A 15,820-nucleotide genomic window follows, 5' to 3' on the forward strand; every position below is an offset into this window, starting at 1 on the left:
GGAATGGTGCTGTTTCATGACAGAAGTAAACAATGCTTTTCATTGATCTGAAGTAAAATGATCATGGGTAACACTTAAAATAAATTCAGAGCTTTCTACAGCATAGATCTTCTGAAGTCTATTACAATTTTTTTATTTGCAGTAATTATGTCATCTGAAGAACATAACAAGCAGTTTCTGTAGCAGCTGTAAATAGACATTTCTGTGTTGTACAGTTTCTCATACTAGAATGTTTGTTCAGTCTTTACGTTTTGTAACTGGCCTTTTGCTGGATAGGAGCCTTACAAGTGTAGAGAGATGATAGAATGGTCTTTTCTTCTGTACTCTGTCCTCATTTAGACAATTAATTTTTGCTTCTTATTGAGTGGTATAGCAAAGAAACACTGATCATTTTGCCCATCTGCACTCATCCTATTTGCCCATATTAGGACCATATCCATCTATGCCTTGTGCTTGTCTAAATGCCTCCTAAATGTCATAATTATATCTGATTTCAGAACCTCCTCTAGACGTGTGTTTAAAATATCACCCAATCTCTGTAAATAAAAAAATAAATGCTTCCCTTCTCTGCTTTATGGCTCCAATTTGGAAGATTATACTTATGCCCTTTTTTTTAATGCTTCTACCCTGGGAAAATTTTTTGACCATCTATGTTATCTATGCTTCTCATAATCTTACAGTATACTTCTATCAAGTCATCCATTAGCCTTCCCTGCTCATTGGAAACCAAGTTCAACCTAAACAATCTGCCCCTCACCTCTACTCACCCATGGTAGAGACAACATCTCAAAGTTAAAGATAGATTTATTATCAAAGTACATATATATCATCATATACAGTCCTGAACTTCATTTTCTTTTGGGCATTCTGAGTAAATACAAATAAGCAGCAAAAAAGCAAAATAATAAGGATAAATAAATAAGCAACAAATATCAAGAACTTGATATGAAGAGTCATTGAATGTGAGTACACAATTTAAAACTTCTGGAGGTGTACATCTAGCACAAATTCTTAAGGTCCCAGAGCACTTCATACACAATCAGGAAGGCTCACCAACACCTCTATTTTCTGAGGAGGCTGAAGAGAGCAGGTCTACAACACCCATACTCACAGATTTGCAGGTCATTCTGACAAGCTGCATCGCTGTATGGTACGGAAACTGACTACAATGGATAGTCAAAAAACTGCCCTACATAGCAGAGGCACCTGTCTACCTGCCATCAAGAATATGTATACAGAAATATGCCAAAAAAGGGTTAGTAACTTCATGAAGGATCACACCCACCCCGCTCATCGACTCTTGGCCCCACTGCCATCAGGGAGGAGGCTATATAACATGCAGGCCAGGACTACCAAACTCAAAAACAGTTACTTTCTCCAAGCAGTAAGCCTGAACAAAATCTCCACTCACTAACCCATCATTCCACATCCCTAACCACCACTGATTCATCATATCCTGTCAGTCACCTTATGTACCTTAAGAAAATCTGCAGATGCTGAAATCCAAGCAACACACACAAAAGGCTGGAGGGACAGCAGGCCAGGCAGCAACTATGGAAAAGACAATTTGGGCTGAGACCCTTCGTGAGGACACTCGTGACCTAGTGTCACTTTATGGACATAAAATCAATGTCGATAGGCTCTCATATATTTGTATTTGTTTTGTTCATTTAATTATTACTGTTTCTTGTGTTTTTTTTTGTGTTGCATCTGATCTGGAGTAACAATTATTTCTTTCTACTTTACACTTGTGTACTAGAAATTATATTAAATGATTTTGAACCTTGACCAGCAGGAATGGGTCCTGAACCCCTTAAACTTTGTTCCTAATGGCTGCAGTGAGAAGAGAGCATGGCCTGGATTGTAAAGGTCTCTAATGATGGATGTTGCTTTCCTCCAACAGTGCTCCATGTAAATGTGCTCAGTGGTAGGGAAGGCTTTACCCATAATGGACTGGGCCATATCCAGTCATCTTTGTAGGATCATTTGTTCAAGGTAATTAGTGTTTCCATGCCAGGTTGTGATGTAGCCAGTCAATATATTCTCCACCACACATCTATAGAAGGTAGTCAAAGTTTTAGAAGTCATGCTGCAACCTCATAATGAAGTTGAGGCACTGTTGTACTTACTTTGTAATTAAACTTGTGTGCTGGGCCCTGGACAGATCCTCTGAAATGATAACACTGAGGAATTTAAAGTTGCTGACCCTCTCCACCTCTGATTCCTCAATGAGAAGTGACTCATGGATCTCTGGTTTCCTCCTCCTGAAATCAATAATTTGCCCCTTCATCTTGCTGACATTGAGTGAGAGCTTGTTGCTGTGGCACCACTCAGCCAGATTGTCTGTCTTCCTCCTATATACTGATTTATCACTGCCTTTGATTTGGCCAATGACAGAGGTAAATATGGCTTTGTTGCTCAGAAGTATTAAGTGAGTAGAGCAGGGGGCTAAGAACACAGCCTTGTGGTGTACCTGTGCTGATGGTGATTGTGGAGATGTTACTGCCAATCTGAACTGACTGTGATTTGCAATTGAGGAAATCAAGGATCCAGTAGGCACAAGGAAGTATTAATGCCTAGGTCATAGAGCTTATTGATTAGTTTTGAGGGGGTGATAGTATTGAATCCCGAGCCAATGAGGAGCATTCTGATGTATGCACCTTCAGTGTCCAGGTGTCTGGTGTTGAACGGAGAGCCAATGAAATGGCATCTGATGTTGACCTGTTGTGACAGTAGGCAAATTGGACTAAATTAAAGTCAATTAATTAGGCAGGAGTTGATAAGTTTCAAAGCACTTCATCACAGTGGTTGTAAATGCTACTGGACAATAGTCATTGAAGCAGGTTACTACGTAGGTGCTAGTATAATTGAAGCCTGCTTGAAGCAGGTGGGTACCTCAGATCCAAAGCCAGAGGTTAATGATATCAGTAAACACTCCAGCCAGTTGGTCAGTGCAGGTCTTCGGTATGCAGCCAGGTATCCCGTCTGGGCTTTATGTTTTCTGTGGATTCACTCTCCTCATGTCAACCTCAGTGACTGAAATCACAGAGTCATGGAGGGCTGTGGGAGGTCTTGGATGTACCTCAATGTTTTGATGGTCAATCTGAGCATAGAAAGCATTGAGCTCATCCGAGACTAGAACCTTGTTGTCACCTATGTCACTTGGTTTCACTTTGTAGGAGGTGATAGCATTCAAGCCCTGCCACAGCTGTTGAGCATCGAGTGATTGCTCCAGAATATCTTTTCACGTGTAGGATGGCTTGTTGAAGATTGTACTTGGACATCTTGTGTGTTACTTGATTGCCACACTCAGCAGACTGTGGTTCTCGTGATTCATCCGGGGCTTCTGGTTGCGAAGACTGAATGATTTTGTGGGGACACACTCATCTACGACTACTTTTATCAAATCCACAGCATATTTGTTCAGATCTTCTGAGTCATTGATCATCACCCAGTCCAGCAACTCAAAGCAATCCAGTAGCTGTTCTTCTGCTTCCCACAACCATGTCTTTGTTGTCTTTATCTCTGGCCTCTTGTTCTTTAGCCTCTACCTGTATGCAGGTAGAAGGAGGGCAGCCAGATGGTCAGATTTGCTGCAACGTGATCCAGGAATGGATTGCTAGGTGTTCCTTATTGTAGTATAAAGGTGGGCAAGTGTTTTGGGACCCCTTGTGCTGCAGGTAATATATTGATATGTTGAGCAGAGATTTTTTCAAACCATCCTGATTGACAGTGATTGCAAAGGTGTCAGGGTGGACTGCATTCAGTACCTCAAGTGTTTGACTAACATCGGCCTTTGGCAGTGCATAAACTGTGGTCAGCATCACAGGAGGAGAACATTCCTGGTAAGTGGAATGGTCAGCGTTTAATCATTAGATGTTCCAGGTCAGGGGAACAAGAGTGTGACAAGACTGCTACTTCTAAGCACCATAAAGTGTTTATCATGAAACACAGACCCTCGTGTTTTGCCTTCTTTGAATCAGCAGTCTGGTCCATCCACTGTATCAAGAAGCCTTTGTGTTTTATCATTGTATCCAGCATGCTTTGAGTGAGCCATGTCTCCATGAACACAGAACACAACAATCCCTCATTTCCTTCCAATGAAACAATCTTGCCCTTACGTCCTCAGTCTTGTTCTCCAGTGGCTATACATTTTCTAACAAGATATTGGACGGGGTTAAGTTTTACACCCTGGCATTTAAGTTTGGCTTGGCAATCTCCCCTTTTTCCTCTCTTCTGGCCATGGCGATGTACCTTCATTGGTTTAAAGGTACCATTCCTACATGCCTTAAGTTTGCTGTCCTTCAGAAGGTCCTAAAATTGTTAATTCATTAAAGTGGTTCAAAAGTATGCTACTTAAAGGAAGATTAGAGATTGCAGATTGCAGGGACAGTTGTTCAGAAGAAGTCTATTTTGAAACGATGCAAGCTGCCCGCAAAGCATAGCTCTGTTCCACAAGCACCATCGTTGTGCATACAGTATCTATTCAAATCTCCTCTGCATTCTTCTGTGCAACTACATCTTTCCTACTTAGTGGCAACTAGAACAGCACATTCTACCCCCAGTTTGACTTAACTGGTTATTTGTAACCATCCCAATGATGACATTCTAAGCTCTGATTTATGAAGGCAAAGATGCCATATTCATTCTTTACTACCCTATTAATCTGAGTTGCCCCTTGCACAGACCCATGGCCGTGAACCCCAAGGCATCAGTACTCGACAACATTACCACTTTCTGGATATGTCCTACCCCTAAATGACTTCTTAAAATGCACCATCTTACACTCAAAGTTCCACCCAATGTTCCAGTTGATGTCAGAAGAGGGAATGGAGTTTCCATTATACTGCTTAGGTTTTAGTGTACCTGTACAATTCCTTTTGAGGGATTCGGAGTGTAATTTGTTTCTCTGCACTTGAAAAGTTGGTGTGCAGTTTGCTTGGGGCTTGAAGACAAAGGATTGCTTCCTTGTCAGATTGAGTTTCTCATCACAGTAATGATGAAAGGAATGCCACAGCCTTGTGCTGGAGGCTTGGAATAGTAAACTGACCAAACCATGTGAAGAGAGGTGGCAGAGCAAGTAAACACAATGAGTGAGCTCCAGAGCTCTTTAGTAGCGAAACATCATCAAGCTCAGTGTAGATTGGTTATTCTGTATAAGACAGCATGTGCACTTTAACACTGATATAACATGCCTTGTTCTGGACTGGAAGTACATTTATCATCTGAAACCTTTTGGAATATCTGAAACTATCCCAATCTAACTTCTGTTCATGTGTGCCACATCCTGGATATTCCATGGAAACTTTTTATTTTTGCTGTGGGCCCAACTGTAACCTCACAAGTAACACTGCATGTTATTCTTTCAAGCGGATATCACACGTGTGGTCAAACCTTTAGTGATACTTTAGTGGAAGGCATGCCACGATCACACATGGACAGGGATAACATTACCAGGCTGAAGGCCAAGAGGTGTTCTGTCCTGGGGTGGGGGGGGGGGGGGGTGTCTGTGTGACGTTGGCAGGCTGGTGCACATACATGTCATTTTTGCTTCACTACATGTTGCACTTTCAATTACTTTTGCAGATGGAAATGTAGCAGCCAACGAATGTTCTGTAAGTTGAAGGTTTTATTTGCCCCATCTTTCCTTCTTCTGCCCTCTCCATCCCAACCACCAATCTGCTTCTACAGACGTGATTGAAAAGATGTTTGGAGGAGTTTAGAGATGGCAGGGGTATCTATTTCACAGAATGTACCCAAAAAAGTATTGGATAGCTTTTCTAAAAATTCGGCCCTTATGGGGTGTTATGGGGTTAACGTGCTGAGAGAATGCCCAATAACTGAATACTTTGTATATCATAAGCTAAAAGAGGCATTTCTCCATTGGTTTATTATTATCGCGTATTTAGGTATAGTGAAAACCTATTTGGCATGCCATTCACACAGATCAGTTCAGAACAACAGAGCATTGAGATAGTACAAGGTAACACAATAACAGATTGAAGATTAAAGTGTTACAGAGGAAGTGCATTAATTTGATAATAAGGTGCAAGACATATCAAGGTATGTCATTCCCTGGGGCACCACTGCTCAGTACAAGAGGACATGGCTTTAAGGTAAGGGGGGGGGAAGTTCAAGGGGGATATTAGAGGAAGGTTTTTCACTCAGAGAGTGGTTGGTGCGTGGAATGCACTGCCCACGGCAGTGGTGGAGGCAGATACACTAGTGAAGTTTAAGAGACTACTGGACAGGTACATGGAGGAATATAAGGTGGGGGTATATGGGAGGAAGGGTTTGAGGGTCGGCACAACATTGTGGGCTGAAGGGCCTGTAATGTGCTGTACTATTCTATGTTCTATGTTTTATAAGGTAGATTGAGAGGTGGAGTCCATCTTATTGTATTAGAGAACCATTCAATAGTATTAAAACAGTGGGATAGAAGTTGTCCTTCAGCTTGATGGAACATACTTTCAGGCTTCTGTATCTTCTTCCTGATGGGATAGAGATAACATAAAATGCCCGTGATAGGTGTGGTCTTTGACTAAACTGGATGCTTTACTAAGGCAGTGAGAAGTATAGACAAAGTCCATGGAGGGGAAGGTGGTTTCATTGACCTCTACTATTTGTAGTTTCTTGTGGTCATGGGCAGAGCAATTGCCATACCAAGCCATCGCGCATCCAGATGGAATGGTTTCTATCCTGCCTCAATAAAATTTAGGAAGGTTTGATGTGAACACGCCAAATTTTTTTTTGCTTCCTGAGAAAGTAGAGGCAGTGGTGAGCTTTCTTGGCTATTGCATCTCTGAAATAATTTTATTTCAATTAGATTTAGAACATTCACAAAATTAACTGCATCAATGGGGAATGTAAAGTCTTGAGGAATGCAGACACTGTGCATCATCTTTGATTAGCTGATTAAGCTGTGAGTGCCTGTATAGATGATTGGACAGGTGATCCTGAAAAGTTCTCAAAATAATTCTATTATGTTGCAAAATGAGCAAATATGATTTGCAACATGTATTATATTTAGCCAGGGTTGTCTTCAGAGGATAGGCATCCTATTTTCTTTACATATGTTGTAATCAGCCATAGAAATTACTTGTAACTAGATCTGAGAATGTTTGGGCTTGGTCTGTTAAGTGGTAAGTCACGTTCATACCACAGAAGTGTAAGGCAACGGCCATCTTTCCATGACATGTCCCCAATTTGGAGGGGCAGAATGGTGGGATTAAGACTGCCAAAGCCATTTAGATAAACCATGTGGCATCAGAATCTGGTCAGAAGCTCCTGAAGTTGGAAAGTCTGGGGTGAATAATTTGTCGTTTGGGTCTGCAAACCTTTTCATTTATTGCAAAGGACATGCCAAGGGTGCAGTGGATTATTTTCCACTTAAATGCATGGGAATGAGTTAAATGCTATTGAAGCTTCACATAATTGTGAAACCGATGTCAAAGTGTGCAATGCATTCTTGTTTGACTACTGCTTGTGCCTGGTGCGTGGACCCAGCATGTGCACAGACAACTCAGAATAAAGTTTTGGAAACTGTGCAAGCCTCGCCCAAAAGCCCCAGTCAAAATATATCACACAAAATCCAAACTGAAGTATTTGTTAACCCCTGTACTGGGCAAAGCTGCTCTAGTAGTCGTATGTACAAATTTTGTTAAGCGTATTTGTTAGCCAAGTGAAAACGGCCTATTTTTCATCCAAATTTGATAACTTTACACCGAGAACAAAAGAGTAATTGCTGACTTTGAACTCCACAACAGAATGCACATCTTCCACTGGGGGTGAAAAATAGAAAAGGTTTGAATACAAAGTAGAACAACACAGAGGAGGAGAGGGTAGGAAAACAGAAGAGAGACCGTGGTAGATGAGATGGGAACAATAAAGATACAATGATAATGAAGGCAGAAAGGGAGAAATAAACTTTTTTCTGTGTGTAATGCAATAGCAGATTTTCTCGTTAAAATGGTTGACTGCATCTGTTAGAATTGCAGGCAGTGATTTGCTACGGGAACTTGTTGCACACGTCTCACAATCCCTGCGGTAATTTCCCTGCAGGGAGAAAATAAAATTTATCAGGGAAGCAAGACAGGTCTGCACACAGGAAGAACCATAAGAAAAAATGACTCCTACAACAAGGACAGAGAGTGAGCAGCTAACCTCAAGGGAAAATTTTGTCCTCCTCTACTTAGGAAAGTAACAGTATTGGTTCAACCAATTGTATTATGCCTTACCCCATTTTACTTCCCATTTATGCAATCTATAGCACCCTCCCTAAATAAGCTAATTAAAAACTGTTGTCCAGGCAGATTGCTTTTCATCGCCATCTCTCTGCAGAAAGACCAACATTTGCTAATAGCTGAGGGCCACCATGATCCTAGTTTAGAAGTCCCACTATGATTTGGCTGTTGCACTTTCCATTGCTTTCCAGGCCTACAGCACCTGTTCTCTTCCTGTTTCAGTCTTGTGTGGGTTGCTAGTATTCACATAGCTCTTCAGCTCTCTCTTTCTTTCAACACTGTCCTTTAAAGTGTTTCTCAATGATTAAGCTTTTGGTCACTCATTCTAAAATTTCTGTTGTGTCTCTGTCTCAAATTATATTTGAATATAATCTTATTGCTCCCTTTCTGGGCATAAATAATATAAGCTACTCATCCATGTGGACTTGATGTGGTGAAATTTCCTTGGTCAAAGCAGGGCTCAAGTATAATAACCGCAGATTTCCACTAGCCCAGGGATTTTTTTTCTCTTTAAATTTTCCCAAGCACCTATTTTCATATTTTGCATTTAGCAGATCCTCAGATCCTCCAGGTCATAAGCTCGGTGACAATAACAGCAGCTTTCATTTAAAGAGGGATCACAACAAGTTGGACAAAAGCAAAAGGTTTCTCAGGAATCGTGTACAATGGATATTGAGAGAAATATACCTTCAGCTGCCTGCATTAAACTTTTGCAAGAGTGATGGTAGCCAGTTATAATAACCTCTGCACTTTTGGTCTTAAGGGAGCTAATGTGCGGAGGTGAATGCAAATCAGTAAAAAATATTAATGAACGTGTCCACCCTTTTGATTAGGAAATTTCTTCCTCAAAAGTGTCCTTTGACCTGACCTGTCACCATGTTCATGCTCCAAAGTAAATATTCCAGGACCTGTGTGCTAAATTGTCTTATTAAGCCATATTGCAGCTTGATTTTAGCCAGTTTAGCCTATTCTTAATGTATCCTTCTTTAATAAAAATGCATGCAGTACAAAACAAAGACATCTGAAACAACTGTTCTCAGGATGAGGCTTTTCATTTCAGGATGAAGGAGATGTCTTCCTTTGTTAAACAAAGGGGCTTCCCTTCTTCCACCATCAACTCTGCTCTCAAACGTATCTCTCCCATTTCCTGCACGTCTGCCCTCACCCCATCCGCCTGCCACCCCACTCGGGATAGGGTTCCCCTTGTCCTCACCTACCACCCCACCAGCCTCCAGGTCCAAAGTATAATTCTCTGTAACCTCTGCCACCTCCAATAGGATCCCACTACCAAGCACATCTTTCCCTCCCCCCACCTTTCTGCTTTCCGCAGGAATCGCTCCCTGCACGACTCCCTTGTCCACTTGTCTCCCCCATCCCTTCCCACCGATCTCCCTCCTGGCACTTATCCTTATAAGTGGAACAAGTGCTACACCTGCCCTTACACTTCCTCTCTCACCACCGTTCAGGGCCCCAGACAGTCCTTCCAGGTGAGGCGACACTTCACCTGTGAGTCGGCTGGTGTGGTATACCGCGTCCGGTGCTCCCGGTGTGGCCTTTTATATATTGGTGAGACCTGACGCAGACTGGGAGACCGTTTCACTGAACACCAATGTTCTGTCCGCCAGAGAAAGCAGGACCTCCCAGTGGCCACACATTTTAATTCCACATCCCATTCCCATTCTGATACGTCTATCCATGGCCTCCTCTACTGTCAAGATGAAGCTTGACTCAGGTTGGAGGAACAGCACCTTATATACCGGCTGGGTAGCCTCCAACCTGATGGTATGAACATTGGCTTCTCTAACTTCTGTTAATGCCCCTCCTTCCCTTCTTACCCCATCCCTAACATATTTAGTGTTTGTTTTTTTCTCTCTGCCCCTCACTCTGCCTGTTCTCCATCTCTCTCTGGTGCTCCCCCCCTTTCTTTCTCCCTAGGCCTCCCATCCCATGATCCTTTCCCTTCTCTAGCTCTGTATCCCTTTTGCCAATCACCTTTCCAGCTCTTAGCTTCACCCCACCCTCTCTGGTTTTTTCCTATCATTTCGCATTTCCCCCTCCCCCCACTACTTTCAAATCTCTTAGTATCTTTCCTTTCAGTTAGTCCTGAGGAAAGGTCTCGTCCCAAAACTCCGACAGCACTTCTCCCTATAGATGCTGCCTGGCCTGCTGTGTTCCACCAGCAATTTGTGTGTGTTGTTTGAATTTCCAGCTTCTGCAGATTTCCTCGTGTGTGAAACAATTATTTTTCTTTTAATTACTGAACACTCAGAGGACCACTCGCAACCGGTTGCAGGTCATCCGTGAGAGGTGACTGTTGTACTGCCTGTTGAAAAGTAGACAAAAAACAAACGCTGGAGTTCACTGCAAGGAAGAAGAACAAGTATAGGCAAGAAAAACCCTGGGTCTTCAATTTCACAGGAAGTACCCAGAGTCACAGCACTTAGCATAAGTAACCAGAGACTCCAGGTAAATTCCGCCAAGTTTCAATGCCCTGAAAGTGATTAAAATTTTGTTATATTATACAGAAGTCTCTTTGAGGCTATAAACAAAATTTCTGGATCACCCAATTTTTACTGTTAAAATAACTTTAACAATGAAGAAGAAGGCCATTCTGCCCATCATGTCTGCACCGGCTGTTTGATTAAGGCATTCACTGGTCTCGTTGTGATTCTCTTTTTATAATGTTCATCCTTCCACCACACTTACAGATTGTGCTTTCCAGATCATAATATGTTCTATTTTTTTTAAAAAGTCACCATTATTCCCAAGTTATGTTTATGAAGAGGAATAAATATTGCTTTGTTTGTGCTTCTGAAGAGATTTTCTTCCCCGGCTTAACAAAAATGTAGAAGGGAATGAATAAATGAAATGAGAACTACTTAAAACATAAGCAATTTTTGGGATTTATCATTTACTTAAGTGAAGCTAGCATTACAAAATAAGGTCATAGCAGGCATGGCTACTGAGTGTCAATCCAGATACCTGGGTGCAAATCAACTGGTTTTTATTCAACTAGTTAAATAAAACTGGTTTTTAAAATAAAAGCTAGCCCCAGAAATGGTAACTATGGAACCACTGGATTGTCATAGAAACAAAAATATCTGGCTCACTAATGTGCTTTTGGAAAGATCATCTGCAACCTTTAGTTGGGCAGACCTGTGCACAACTTCAGATTCATCAATATGTCTGATTCTTAACTGTCTCTTCAGGAGGACAACTTGAGCTATACGGTAAATGCAGGCAATACCAATAATATTCATAGACAGAAAATTAAATGCATCATGATGACATTGTGTTATATAATGGGAATAACTCCTTAAGTTTCCCACTTCCTTAGTCAAAAATATCAGGCATTTTTTACATGAAGGTAATAATTTTTAAAAGAGAAGTACTACTTTCTGATCCAGACTGAATACATTTTGGATTCCTAAGATTGCATGTGGATGCAGTTCACATTTATTATTCAGTCTGGTGACCGAGTAAGTCATTGGGTATATTTAACGTGGAGTTTGATAGGTTCTTGATAAGTAGGGGTGTTAAAGTTTACAGACAGAGAGCAAGAGAGTGAGGTTCAGAGGGGAAACAGATCAGCCATGATAGCATGATGGACTAGACTCAATGGGCCAAATGGCCTATCTCTGCTCTTATGTCTCTGTTGATTAGAGAAGGGAATTTGTTATGCTTTGATTAAAAATCATTGGGCCCTTTCACTGAAGGAATAGCCTTTTAAGTGTATTAGCTATACATAGAAATTAATTTGGAATGTTTTGCACTGAATTCAGTAAATTTATGGGAATTAATTGCTGGAGCTAAAATTGACCAACACAAGTGAAGGAAGAGTAGAATCCAAGTAAACAGTTAAACATTTTATGCAGCACCATGGCAACAGAAGGCTGATTATCACAGTTGTGGGTAGCTGATTAATTAAAACCACCTCTGGTGAAAAATAGCCACCCAAGGCAAATGTTAGCAGGGCCAGTTACACATCACTTACCATTGCTTAATTTCTCATCACAAGCCTCTGAAATGATTCCGCTAACCTCTCGTATCTCCCATCCCTCTGCACTTTCAAAATTGCTTCAAAGTTCAAATACCTTAACCTTTAGTGGTGCCCAGCCTCCTGCCAGCTATTTGTTCCATTTACAGCAATTTTAAACACATCAGGGGCAAGTGCCCTCATGCTGGTTAGCTTTGTAGTATTCCTGGTGTAGATGCAGTCTGCAGATCTTGAAGTGAAGGTTGCTTTGGGAATGGTTCACCCACAAAACGTGTTTGTAACTCAGGACAAGGTACTGGGCATGTGTCAAGTCCATGCTGATGCTAATCCCACACAACATTCTTCTGCCACCTTGCTTCACTAAAATCTTTCATTCCCTTCTCCCTCCTGTCTAGATGAAGTACATTGATCCTGAAGTCTCTCGGGATGTATTAGTGTAGTAGTCACCAACATTTTGAAGCCCAAGATCCGCTACCTCGGCCTTAGTGAAAGGCAAGATTGACTCCAAATTGATTAGTTACACGCATGCGCACTGGGGCAGAAAAGGTCGGAAGTAAAACCCCGCAACCCGGAAGTAGAAATAATGTATGAACACCAAGAGTCACTATTCTTTTTTTGCACCGCGGACCAGTTTAGTATTGACAATATTCTTGCGGACCGGCTGACCGGGGGGGGGGGGGGGGGCGTGGGTGGGTGGGGGGTGTCATCAAACACGACCGGAATGCAGTGATACTGGAAGCAGGTTCCTTATGTCCAGTCTATTCCGCAATTTACTTTACGTGGCTCTCAGCGCTTAACTGCTGTCCCGCTTGCTCACTTTTTTAATGCTCGAAAAAAACTCAGCGGGTTTGTATTTAAGTGTGGAGTGCTTGGACTCAGGGTATCAAGCAGTTTTGAGAGCTTCATTGCCTCATTAGACAGTCTCCGGGCCCGAACTCCGGCCTCCTGCCCACCCACCAGCCGCCTTGGCCAGGTGCGTCTGTTCCCATACTGGACCATGGCGGTCGCAGTCTGGAGAGAGCAAGTGATCGACTGAGTGAGGAGTGCAGCAGGGCACATGCCCGCCCCCAGTGTAGGATCTATCGGTCAACAAAAGTTTGTTTCAGTAGATCGCAGTGCTCAAGTATCAGTAGCTGCTCTGATACTTACGAAACCCTGAGCCAGAATTAGGTCGTCTGCAAATATTTTAACACCGGGTTCCCCATGAACATTCGGTGTGGTGAACAGATTTAGAGGCGGTGCCTATCTGCCTGCGCTCCAGGCCGGTAGCAACGGCACTTCTCGCCGGCCGCACAAAGTAGCAGGTCACCTGAGGCCAACCAGTGATCCCTGACGCGCTTGGGTAATGACTTCGTGTGTGTTCAAGTTCAACAGTGGGCAAGACAGGGAATGAGGAAAGGTGCAGCTGATTCCTATCGTTTCCTTGCGGCCCGGTGGTTGGGGACCAGCGCGCAGCAGGGGAGCTACACGCATGCGCACTGGGCAGAAACAATGGAACTAAAACCCCGCAACCCGGAAACAATCTCTCAACAGTATTTGTGTATTTATTTTTTATTTCTTTTCGGGAACTACTGGGAAAGTCTCAAAGATCGACCAGTCGATCGCGATCGACGGGTTGGTGACCACTATATTAATGTAAATATTTTGATGGCTTCTGATCCAGTATATGTTTCCAGATTCTGGTCATGTTCACAAGTGGAAATATCTTCTTCATATCTGCCCTACTTTTCCATAGTTTAGCACCTGTCGTAGATTACCCATCACACTTCTGGATGAAATAGCTTGTTCCATATTCCTACCAGGTGCAACTATCAACCTCCACTTCCTGTTCCACCATTCTGTTAGTTTATGTCTGACCATAGTTCAGTCCATCTACACACCTTGATACTGTGACCCTATGTTCCATTAACTAAGAATGATCTATTAACATTTTTATATTTTTGTCTGAACTGCTGAAAGCTAAATCATTTAGGAAATCCCCATGTAGATTGACATTAATTGGCTGCTGTAAATGATTTCTGTTGTGTAGGTGAATACAGAATCTGGGACAGAGTTGATAGGACTGGGAAGAGAATAAAATGAGTGTAGAAATAGGTTGTTAACAGTCAGTAGGGATTTAGTGGACCTGAAACTCTGCTTGTTCTCCCTCTGATTATGACTGACTATGACTTAAACAAGACAAAGTTAGCTTTTCTGCTAACTGATTAAGTTAAATTGTCATCATAGAACTGTAATTACTTCTAATTGAATTACTCCCATATTAATTGGAAAAGGTAGTCTTCTGCTCCATAGCTTTGTAACTTTTAGATTTAACTGACATGTCCTTTGAAGGATTAGAAGTCTTGAATATTGTGGCTTCAGAAGGCATTTGAAGAGGATAGTACTGATGTTCACATTATTTAATTGATGCTAGCTTGTATGTATTAATCTGTGTTACTGCATCAAGTAGAATAGCAGAGAATAGAATTTGCACCCACCATATATGTAAATTAATAGCACCAAATCGAATTGCAGTTTTATATACAGGGACAAACAATACATGCAAGCATTTGGGAATACTCTTTCATTGTTGAAGTTAATGTTCATTGCTTCCACTTGCTACTTAGACCATAGGACATAGGGGCAGAATTAGGCCACTCAGCCCATCAAGTTTGCTCTGCCATTCCATCATGGCTGATGCCCGGATCCCACTCAACCCCATACACCTGCCTTCTCGCCATATCCTTTGATGCCCTGACCAATCAGGAACTGTCAACTTCATCTTTAAATATACCCAGAGACTTGGCCTCCGCTGCAGTATGTGGCAGGGCATTCCACAGATTCACTACTCTCTGGCTATATAAATTACACCTTACCTCTGTTCTAAAAGGTCACCCCTCAATTTTGAGTCTGTGCTGTTTAGTTCTGGATACATCCTTTCCACATCCACCCTATCTAGTTCTGTCAACATTTGGTAGGTTTCAATGAGATCCCTCAGCATTCTTCTAATTTCCAGTGAGTACAGGTCCAAAGCTGCCAAATGCTTCTCATATGTTAACCCCTTCATTCCTGGAATCATCCTCATGAACCTCCTCTGGACTCTCTCCAATGACAACACATCCTTTCTTAGATATGGGGCCCAAAACTGTTGACAATACTCCAAGTGTCGCCTGACTAGTGTCTTATAAAGCCTCAGCATTATCACCTTGCTTTTATATTCAATTCCACTTTAATTAATTACCAACATTGCATTTGCCTTCTTTACCATAGACTCAACCTGTGAATTAATCTTCTGGGAGTCTTGCACGGGAACTCCTAAGTCCCTTTGCACCTCTGATGTTTGAATTTTCTCCCCATTTAGATAATAGTCTGCACTATTGTTCCTTTTATCAAAATACATTATCATTCATTTTGTAACACTGTATTCCATCTGCCACTTTTTTGCCCATTCTTCCAATTTATCTAAGTCCTGCTGCAATCACATTGCTTCCTTAGCACTACCTGCCCCTCCTCCTATCTTCGTATCAGCTACAAATTTTGCCATAAAGCCATCAATTCCATTATCTAAATTATTGACAAATGATGTGAAAAGCAGCGGTCC

General features: G+C 42.0%; 1 protein-coding gene across 8 annotated transcripts in view; it reads left to right on the top strand.

The window, feature by feature from the left end:
- The window catches only part of cadps2 (Ca++-dependent secretion activator 2), a 676,394-nt gene that overhangs the window by 177,076 nt on the left and 483,498 nt on the right, over positions 1-15,820 (top strand). The gene's annotated exons all lie outside the window — the stretch shown is intronic.

Source organism: Hypanus sabinus, chromosome 8 (genome assembly GCF_030144855.1).
Source record: "Hypanus sabinus isolate sHypSab1 chromosome 8, sHypSab1.hap1, whole genome shotgun sequence".
In the NCBI taxonomy this organism is placed as follows: Eukaryota; Metazoa; Chordata; class Chondrichthyes; order Myliobatiformes; family Dasyatidae; genus Hypanus; species Hypanus sabinus.